The sequence below is a fragment of the Abramis brama genome, assembly GCF_963993115.1.
Source record: "Abramis brama genome assembly, chromosome: 11".
NCBI classification, from domain to species: Eukaryota; Metazoa; Chordata; class Actinopteri; order Cypriniformes; family Leuciscidae; genus Abramis; species Abramis brama.
In genome coordinates this window covers 12,306,610-12,318,023 of record NC_139973.1, presented here as the reverse complement: position 1 = coordinate 12,318,023, position 11,414 = coordinate 12,306,610, and the positions used below count along the sequence as shown (strand labels likewise).

At 38.5% G+C, this 11,414-nt stretch overlaps 1 protein-coding gene across 1 annotated transcript in view; it reads left to right on the top strand.

Annotated features, from left to right (window-relative positions):
• The first annotated feature begins 3,523 nt into the window (after nucleotides 1-3,523).
• Nucleotides 3,524-11,414, top strand: part of oca2 (oculocutaneous albinism II) — a 100,774-nt gene continuing 92,883 nt past the window's right edge. Inside the window, exon 1 of the mRNA XM_084128008.1 lies at nucleotides 3,524-3,701. The gene's annotated coding sequence lies outside the window, so the exon portion shown is untranslated. The remainder of the gene's footprint in view (nucleotides 3,702-11,414) is intronic.

Below are 11,414 nucleotides of genomic sequence, written 5' to 3'. Positions count from 1 at the left end.
AGCAAGTTTCGATCCCATAGAAGCCTATGGAGGAGTGATCCAGCAATCAGATTTCATCAAAAATATCTTAATTTGTGTTCCGAAGATGAACGAAAGCCTTACGGGGTTGGAACAACATGAGGGTGAGTGATTACTGACAGAATTTTCATTTTTAGGTGAACTATCGCTTTAAATAGTTTTTTGTTTTGTTTTTAGTTTTTATGTAGGAATATGAAACCAATATGGATTGGACCGCTCCTTGTTAAAGCAGGTCTTGGGCAGTAAGATGGATGTAAAGTAGGGCAGTGAGATTCCTTCAGCTCTTGTAAGTAGGAGAAGCTTTAAGCAGTAACATCATACATAGTAAGTTGCTAGTGATTAATATTTAGGGGTTCAAGCACGTAGTCCTGAAACCCTACTGTTATTGTTAATTTTCTCATGATGCAGCATTCTCCATCTAAAACTGATCTGGCAGACCGAACCGTAAGTCGTAGAGACTTGAAACTTTGATGGCTGGTAGTACTCACACTGCCTACAACGTCACCAAAGGCACGCCCGAATGGCCTGACGGGGCCGCTACAGTGGTCAAAGGTATACTCGGATTTGCTCGTCCTTCAGGCGCCATTTTCAAGTAAATTGAGTTTTTTTGAAAAACCTACTTTTGCAAACTACTCCTAGGTTTTTGGCCTGATCGGAACCAAACCACTGCAGAAATATTCTCTGGAGAGTGACTATCAATAATCATAAAAAAAATCTTAATTTCAATTCACGGTCGCTAAGGGGAACCACAATGTTCGATGTGACCGGGGCCACTTTTACTAAAACGGCTATAACTTGTGAACGGAAAGAGATATTTTCGCTAAACTCGGGACACGTTTATGAGCTGAATCTGAGATCACATGAAAAAAATTGCAACGATTGGCCACTTGGTGGCGCTATAACAGGGAAAAAAATCATGAAAATGGCTATAACCGCACCCAACCGTTAGTTCGAAGAAAATTGGCATGCAGTGTCTTTGTCCAGGGTGCCATAATAGTCTATGAGAACATTGGCGTATTTAAAAAAGTATGTGTCATCGGCACAATGCCCTGAAGGAGCCTGAGAAGTTTCAAGTCAGCTTTTTTCACGGGAGTGACCTCCTTAGACTCCTGAATCCTTGCCGAGTCCAACGATACCAAACATGCCAGGTTTCGCCTTATGGTTTGTGTAACGGTGTCATTTAGCGCTTAAAAAACTTGCGATTACGATCGAGACAAAACCACCACGGGAAATTTGAAAACATAGGTCAATAGCTAAACAATAACGCCCAAATGTCAAAATTATTATATGAACTGACAAAAACATCCAATCAATGTCGCCCATGGATCATTTTTATGCTCTCATAAATATAAATATTATCTAAACTTCAAAATGAAATGAGATATTTACAACATATTTGACACACATATGTATTGGCACACTTTGAGGACACCTAATAAAAGTGGTGGAGATCAGGCAAGACTACAACTGCTACAACTGTCAAAAAAAACTTTAAAAAAACAATTTTTTCCTTAGTAAATTGCCTCAATTGGCTGTAAATGGTCTTTTCCATCTATGATCTAACTTTATTTGTTTATTTGGATCCCCATTAGCCACTACCTAGGCAGTGGCTACTCTTCCTGGGGTCCCAACAAGTAAAAAAATACAAAACTACATTTAATCAACAACAATAAAAAGTCAAGTCAATGAAACATACTAACCAAACATTCATTCCAAATATCAAAATCAACAATTTACTATATATTGTGCCATTAAATGTTCCTTTAAATATTTTTTTTAAACTAATTTTTCTTATTAAAAAATTCATTAAGATAAATAAGATCAATGGTAAATCATTCCATATTTTCCTTCCTCTATACATTACAGTGCATTGTTTTGCAGTGGTTTTCAAAACAGGACATAAAAAACATCCCTTTTATGCATGTGTTAAAAGTATGACTAAAGTTGAGAGTACAGGACATTAGGAACTCTAGACACAGAAATATTTCTTATAAAACAAAGCAGAGAGACAATCCTTCGCCAGTGCATTCTTATTATATTAGCCCTTCTATTACAGTTTAAAGTGAGTCGTGTCGCTCTGTTCTGAACTAATTGTAATTTTTCAATTAGTTACATTTTTTGTCTTAACTTGATTTACTCGACCACACCACTGGGCAATAATCTAAGCAAGAACCATTGTTTGCACAATTTTAGAAATACAGTGTTGTGGTAAAAAGTTTACACATCTCTTAATAACTGACAAACCTCTTCCCATAGCCTACCTATTACCATATTTTCTATCTGTTTTGACCACTTCAGCCTACTGTCTAATAACTCCAAGAAGTTTTATTTTCTCTACCTGTTCAATAGGCACTCTTTACAGACAAATTTAACGTTTGATGCAATCAACTTTTATGCAATGTGATGCAAACACAATTCTTTTGGTTTTTATCAAGTTTAGAACCAACTTATTATTCCGTACCTACTTTATGACCAATTGTATTTCCTCATCCAAAGCAGCAGACAACTGCTTAATTGATGTAGCACGTAAATATAATGTTTTATCATCTGCATTCATGACTGTCCATGCACATTTTAAAACAAGAGGAAGATAATTTGTCTTAAACAACTTCCTTGAGGCACACCACATTGCAACTCTTTCTCATTGCAACAACTTTCACTATAAAATACACATTGTCCCATTAGACAGTTAACTTTTAAACCAATGTACAGTATGAGAAGTACATTTGTAACATTTCAGTTTATCCAGCAATAATTTATGATCCAGTACATCAAAAGCTGAGCTAAAATCTAACAATACTTGTTCCAATAATCCTCCTTGTTCCAAGTTCTGTTTGCTGTACCCTTTGCCACATCTCTCTCAAACATAATGTTTTTCAACTCATTAACAATCCATGGTGCCCTAACATTCTTCACTGTACATTTTTTCATAGGACGGTGCATGTTTGTCCACCAAAGTGTAAAATAATCTTTCAAATGCTGAAAATGCATTATCAAGATGAAATTCCTTATAAACATCAATCCAACATACATTATTTACGTCTGTACAAAAAGATTCTTGACTGAATCTCTTATATGATCTTTTATAAATTACTTTTGGTTAAACTAAGTGTTAATAAAACGCATGCGCATGTGTTTAAAGGCCTTAAACCGATTGAACCCCGATAAATGCTACTTGCAGCTTTAATTGAGTGTGTTTCCGCAAGAAAAAGTTTATTTAAAACGATCATTGTGCGTATTGTTTTGGTTTGGTTTGAAGGGGTGGGTGTCAAAGCATTTGGGGGAAAGTTGAGCATGCCTAAAACACCAGTGTTAATGAGTGTCCACTTCCATTCTGGGGGGCTGTGAGAGAACAGGAAACAGGGAGGGCTGTGTATTCATTCTTTCACTCTCTCCTGTCTGTGTGCAGAGTTGTGGGTCACTCCCTCAATTTCCTAGAAGAAGTCTACAACTTCCATTTAAGAGTGAGCCTCCTCCTCCTCCTCCTCCTCCTCCTCCTCCTCCCAAGCTTGTGAAAACCTGCAGCCTGTGTGCGACACTCGTGAGCTACTCAGACCTGTTTGGACCCACCAGACTTTTTATTTTTGTTTTAATGTTATAATATTATCATCATCATCATCATCATTATCAACATCATCATCATCTTGTTGCCCACTTCAGCATTTAATTCTCTGCATTGGAAGGTAAGGAGTCAAGGTAAAAGATAGGTAAAATATTTTCCTATATTTTTTAATTCAATTTAAAAATTATTCATTAGTCTGAACAAATTTAAAAAGAAAAAAAAGTACCTTCTCGGTAACAAAATTACAACAGTGAAGTGAATTTAATTATAATTTGCATATACGGTGTATTTTAACTGTTTGATTTAGGATGTAATTTAAATGTTGAATATTAATATAATTTCAGTACATGTAATTTCAACGTAATTATTTTTTATGTAAGTGTGGGCAGTGCTTGAAGTGGGGGGAAAAAGGTGCCGGTACTCTCTTGCATTGGCAAATCATGACATTTGAAATTTTTACAGTGAAAAACAAAACTTGGAGATATTGCAGGTACAACAACAATTTATTGTTATTTATTAACAACATAAATGTATTTAAACAAGTCTTGCGTGCGTGCAAACGGAACTCCTCCAAGTCTGCAAGTCCAAAAATACAATTATGGTGAGATTACTACATTTTATTTAATTAAATGCATTTATGGTGATATTATTATATTTTCATGTCATTCTGTGTTAATTTTGACCACGAACCGTGCGCTGCCACTTTAATTCAGCGCGTGCAGCACAGCAGAATAGACTCGGCGCGGAAACGAACGCAGCACTACTGTATACGCACCGCACCTGGAACGGATCACCGGACCTAGTGTGAAAGTTCTAACCTGTTAAAGCTGCAGTCGGCAAGTCTGGCAGATTAGGTCGACTTAGCCGACGTTTTCAAGTGGTACTCGATGCAGAGCCAAATAGGAGGAGCTAGAGCTCCAGCTCTTCCCCTCGCTGTTGCTCCAGCTCATGCTCCACTCCAGCTTCACCTCGCTGGATTTAGTGGGCGGGGCCGCGCAGGCGCAGATTAACTTTCGCGATAAACGCTATCAAGGAGTTACGTCACGAACGATCTTTTCACGCAGCGTTGCATTCCGGGAAGGCGCCACCATTTTGTGTGGTAACGCTATCCGTTGCCATGGTTACTAATACAGTGAGGCCGAGAGAAATGGCAAAAGAGAGAGAAAGAGCAGCTTGATATGCGTTTGCATTTTAGCGATACGCCACAGTTTCTTGGGAAGATATGGATTAGGAGGAAGCGTAAGGAAACGGGCTCTATCGGGAGAGACTAAATAATTATGCTAGGCAGCGTTATTTAGAGAAACTGCTTGTCGTTAAATTGACAGCAGCAGCGACTACGAACACTCAGCATGATTTCAAAAGCAACATATTTCAGCGCCAGATCGATTTTTATTTAACACAAATGAACACAATTGATACTCTGTTAGTCAACAAGAGTAGTTTAATTTGTTATAGATATATCTGTACCGCGAACAGTTATAAAAAGACAAATGCGAGATTGACAGAATGTAGGCTACGATCTGTTCGCTTACACGGCAGGTCCAAAATGCACATCCAATTCATATCAGATTTATTTCCACATATAAAATGACGCCTGAAACCTTCCTTTTTACCGGAGTCTGACACTCCCATTTCTGTTTTATTATTGATAAGTCTGATACTTTTTTGCTGTTATTTCTGTTTTCTTATTTTATATTTTAAGTCCGATCAATGTTTTTGCTACTCCTGTTTAAGGCTGCTCTTAGCTTTGCTGCACTTATCTGTGTTGTGCTGTTATGCAAGTATTATTCTATTTAATTTTGTAGTTCTGTAAAGCACTTAGGTCAGTCAGTGGCTGTTATAAAATGTGCTGTATAAATAAAATCAACTTGAACTTGAATCTACCAGTGGGGGTACTATGAAAATAAATTGATTGAGTTTTGTAAAATATTACAATGTTATGTGAAGTGTGTTCTTGAAATATATTCATAAAATTGATTATTTTATCTTATTATACCAAAAATGTTGTGGAAAAAAAGTGTTGTGTTCTTGGGATATACTTTTTATCTTATTAAAAGATATATATATTTTTTTATCTTATAACATTTTATCTAGATTTAGGATTAATTTTAAGTTAGATGAACATTTTGCTAATTTAGGCTAATAGAAACAAATAAATCCAACTCAGCACTTGTGGGAGAGTGGAGCAAGTGACTTTTAAATAATCTTCTCCCAAATTTGGTTGGAGTGGATAATCTCAGAGCACATTTGTTATCTTGTTTTTCCTTTAGTGTGGGAAGTCACATGGCTGGTTTTAGAGTACTGGACTGCTTGTTTCCATTTCATTAAAATAGCTTAATGCATAGCCTATCAAGGTTGAGTCTATCCAAAATTACAGTCAATATTCCATTTCAATTTACAATATAACAAAAAAAATTACAACTGGCCTGTTGGAGTAGCCTTTTACATTTACGTACAAAAAGGGCAGATTAGGTAACCTAGTCTTATTATTTTTATTTCATAAATTAATCAGATGATTTAGATTAATTCACAAATAACACACACGTTAATGCAGTGGACAAAAAATAAACGGGTGCACAGTTAGTAAGCTTTCACATTGCCTTTTAAGTCTAGTAATTTACATAATCATATAGCAGACGCTTTTGTCCAAATTGGCTTTAAAAAGTGAGGAAAACAACGAAACTGTTCATCGTAATAAAGAGAAAATAATACATAGAAACAAAGTTTCAACAGTTTTTAGAAAAACACACACATAGTGTGAGCAATGGTCTTATTAAGAACGATAAATAATCAATCATGACAAATATTAGAGAAATACAATATTATGTATGCCAACATCTTTCTATGTTCCATCATCTTTCATCTAATGTCAACACCATTAACAGGCTTGATAGCGCATCATGTTCTGTCCACTATATCAGAGCCCGTCTACGGAGAGCCTGCCCACTCCCTATTAAGTCCTATTGTACCGAATTTTGGTTGTAGTTCCACCAGAGTTCCACTGGGGGCGATCGCCCATGAGTGCAAAATGAATGGGAGTCTATGGGGCTAGACGGCTAAATTTGTCTCTTTCACCCGATTGCCGTTGAGAAATCTCAGATTCGATTGTAGGTTTTGCAAGTTCAACATGGGTTATAGGTCGGAAATTGAATGAACGAGTACTTATGTCCTTTCGATTTCTTACAGGTTGAGATGTTGTTGCCCATAACACGCTAGCATTCTGCTAATGATTGGTCAGTGAAGGACTGATTACGACCAGAGATACCGCTTGATGGCATCGTGGCATCCGAAGCGGGACCAGAAACAAACAAAACAAAAACTCGTCTAGCATGTGTATTTACCTGTGTCAGCTGTGTTGTCGATGCCTCGAGAGAAAAGAAAGTGCAGAGCGCGAAGGCACCAAAGTGACTGAAGGATTGCCGTAAAGCAGTATCTCTGGTCGCACGATGTGTATGACGTCATTGACACTTTAAAAGACTTTTTAAGTGACTAATGTGTAATTTCTTTGCATCTCTTTTCGAATACAATATTCAAATTACTAGACAAAAAAATATTTCCTGAGAAAAGTGGATTTTGATGGGTATACTGCCATAGACCTCCATTCATTCTGCACTCGTCCTGTGAGCGCCCTCATATGGAATCAGAGTGGAACTGCAACCATTTCAGAAGCCGGAAGTGTACTGAGAGTGAAACTTCTCGCCTTATTAGACATTCTCTGACTATATCCAGCGAGGGATAATGCCGCGTTCCAGGCAACCTGTAACCCGTGTTTCTCCATCTCGTAACTGGGAGTACATCGATCTAGTACGAGTTCACGGGTGGGAAGTCACGGGTTTGACTGCCGTTTCAGTGCACTTTCACGGGTATAAGGTTGGAAAAACACGGGTTACAGGTTGCCTGGAACGCGGCATTAGATCTAGAGCTCTAGCTCCTCCCATTTGACGCTGCAGCGAAGCCCTGCCCACTAAATATAGCGAGGTGGAGCTGGAGCTCCAGAAAAGGGGGAGCTCGAGCTCTAGCTCCTCCCATTTGGCTCTGCATCGAGCACCATCATTGCATGTGCACCAGATTTTATGTGAATGTGTCCACGCCATCTCTTCAGCATCGATCAACACCATGGACTCGGAGGTAGGCTGCCCTGGCTAATCTACCCATAGATAGATAGCAATAACTGAGGAATTGGAAGCTTGTTAGTAGATTTTCTCTCCGCCATCACGCTTCATACAATCCAACACACCTGCGAACTTCAGGCGTGTGCATGTGATATTGTAACGTGCGCGAGGGGGGAGTGGGATCTGTGGCGTGTGCACGACCTGTGATTGACAGTCAGATCTCACACCCCCCTGAGCTGATTGGACCCGATGATCCGGGAGCGGTGGATTTTTGCAAAACAAATAACACGCTCCAGGTGGAGTTAGAAGCTCTGTTTTTTTTCTAAAACCACCTTATTTATGTTGTTCTGTCGGATTATAGTGTCGATTTCACTGAATATGATCAAAAAAATGTTGCCGACGGCAGCTTTAACATGGGTGCGGAAAAAAATATGCACCGCATACGCACTACAAACGGAGTATATGTGAAACGGGCGTGACACTGACGCTTTTTCTGTCAGTGGTAGAGTAGTACGAGTACCAGCTACATGCGAGAAGTAGCGGTACGCAAGAAAAAGTGCAGACTACACTGTAAAATGTAGAAGTGCCGGTACTGCGTACCAGTGAGTACCCCACTTCGAGCACTGAGTGTGGGTTGCAATTTGCGTTTTATATGCACACAAAAATAAATGTATTACCATTTTTTTTATTCAATTCAAAATGGTCTCCTTTTCACACACGGTATTTGTACTGCATGCATTTTTCAATGGATTATAATATTTCTTCCCACACTGAGAGAATGGAGGGAGGGAGCAAAGAGGAATGTACAGTAATGTCTGGAGAGAGCGTGTGAGAGCTTAGTGTGTGTTAAGGTTTTTTAAGCAGATTAATATTGCTCTGATTCTCCTGAGGAAAAACCTCCAGCCTTTGCTCTCAATTACAAAATAGGTCGGACTGTCTGTCCGTCTCTATATCCATCTATCCAAGCTGCGAATCCATTTTATATGTTTTAATTAGTAAACATCTCATTATTATTCTTTAAAAATTGAGTAAAATAAAATTCTTAGCCACTGATTTAACAACAAAATTTGACAAAGTTAAAAAATAATTCAATATTAATGTTTGGTTTTTGCAGAATGACTTTGAATACTTCACCTCCCAGTGTGCCCTGAGACTCGCACAGGACGGCCCACCTTCCATCTCAAAACTGTGGCCAGGCCTAATGTGAATAGGAGTAGAAAGAGAAACTAGATGAGAAAGTTCGTCAAGACAAACTTTGTCAAGTTGGCTTGAGAAAGTTTGGACCAGAAAGTTTTTTGCTAGGCAGTTGCTAGGGTGTTCTGGGTGGTTGCTATGGTGTTGCAAGGCGGTTGCTAGGGTGTTCTGGGTGGTTGCTATGCTGTTGCTAGGGTATTTTGGGTGGTTGCTAGGCGGTTGCTAGGGTGTTCTGGGTGGTTGCTATGGTGTTGCTAGGCGGTTGCTAGGGTGTTCTGAGTGGTTGCTATGGTGTTGCTAGGCGGTTGCTAAGGTATTCTGGGTGGTTGCTAGGCGGTTGCTAGGGTGTTCTCAGTGGTTGCTATGGTGTCGCTAGGCGGTTGCTAGGGTATTCTGGTTGGTTGCTAGGGTGTTCTGGATGGTTGCTAGGCGGTTGCTAGGGTATTCTGGGTGGTTGCTAGGGTGTTCTGGGTGGTTGCTATGGTGTTGCTAGGTGGTTGCTAAGGTATTCAGGGTGGTTGCTATGCTGTTGCTAGGTGGTTGCTAGGGTATTCTGGTTGGTTGCTAGGGTGTTCTGGGTGGTTGCTAGGCGGTTGCTAAGGTGTTTTGGGTGGTTGCTAGGCGGTTGCTAGGGTGTTCTGGGTGGTTGCTATAGTGTTGTTAGGCGGTTGCTAAGGTATTCTGGGTGGTTGCTAGGCGGTTGCTATGGTGTTCTGGGTGGTTGCTATGGTGTTGCTAGGCAGTTGCTAAATTATTCGGGGCGGTTGATATGGTGTTACTAGGTGGTTGGTAGTTGTCACAGATGGTTACTATGGAGTTTTTATAGAGTTCTTAGCATGATCTTGGCATGATTTAACACTTAACTAATTGCTATTAGCATGTAGCTATTCACTGCTAGCATGTGTAGCATGTTGGAAGTGCTGTTTGCTAGCATGAGTCAAAAGAGCCAAACCTCATCTCTATACAATGTTCTGATACAGAGATATAGGTCTTGCAAAACGGTTGCTAGGGTACTCAAGTTTGGTTGTTATGGAGTTGCTTGGGAGCTGGGAGCTTTAAACTTAAGAAGTTTAAAGTGGTTTGAAGTTTAAAGTTTAAATTAGTTTGAAGTTTAAAGTAGTTTAAAGTAGTTTGAAGTTTAAAGTAGTTTAAAGTAGTTTGAAGTTTATGATAGATAGAGTTTATAAGTTTAAATGAGTTTAAGAGTTCATAAGTCTATGCATTCATGAGTTTATAAGTTAATTAGTTTATAAGTGTATGAGTTTAGAGTTTATAAGTTTAAATGAAGTAAATTTAGTAGTTTGAAGTTTAAATTAGTTTAAAGTTTAAATTAGTTTGAAGTTTAAAGTTTAAATTAGTTTGAAGTTTAATTTAGTTTGAAGTTTAAAGTAGTTTAAAGTTTAAAATAGTTTGAAGTAGATCTAGTTTGTTAGTTTAAATGAGTCTCAATGGCTCATATAGTATATAGAACTGATTTGATTTAGTCTTCAAGGTGTTTAGATTTGATTTTTTGTCGGTTGGTCAGTTTAAAAATGTGAGAATTCCACAATGTTAAAGGACAAATCCAGTGAAAAATGAACCTAGGGGTAATTAACACATGGTTACCGAGTCGATCGTTCCCTGCGATGCGTTTTCATGAAAATCGAATGTATAGAGTTTTATCTTTAAAAACAGATTAGCTCATAACAGTAGTATATGGGGCACAGAGTAAACTGTCTGTACACTTACAAAGTTCTCAATGCTTCGGTTTGTATGTAAGGACCCTCATTATGTTACCGTGTTAGTGTGAGGCTATTTTGAGCCTTGTTAGTGGTATTAACTAGCGATTTATTTTTACTTACTCTGTGCCCCATATACTACTGTTATGAGCTAATCTGTTTTTAAAGATAAAACTCTATACATTCGATTTTCATGAAAACGCATCGCAGGGAACGATCGACTCGGTAACCATGTGTTAATTACCCCTAGGTTCATTTTTCACTGGATTTGTCCTTTAAGTCAATGGGAGTTTTTCGGAGTTTTGATCGTCATTTTTAGGAAAACCGTTTGTTCGTTCAGTTAGAAAAGATATAGCATATCGAGTCAGATCAGTTTGAGTGTCTGAGCCAAGTTTGGAGTATGTAGTTAAAGCTCTAGGCTGCAATACAATTGTAAATTTCAGTAAGAAGAATAATAATAACAAGTTTAAATAGGATTTCAGTAAGTTGTCTCTCTCAGGCCAACTTAATAAGTTTAAATAGGATTTCAGTAAGTTGGCTCTCTCAAGCCAACTTAATAACACTCTACAGCAGATTACATGTTTCTGCAGGCTGTCTTAACACACTTTACTGTAAGCACTTTGTATTGACCACTGGCACAATAGAGCTTGTTCGGTTCAGCAACAGTGAGGAACGGAAATCAAACAAGCACCGGTCACTAGTCATTGGTCACAGGTCACAAATATGCCCAAGTGTCCATTAAGGCAGACCTTGAGCTTTCAACACACATTGACTCTCCTCTGTGTCTGAACTGCAGAACACAACTCTTTA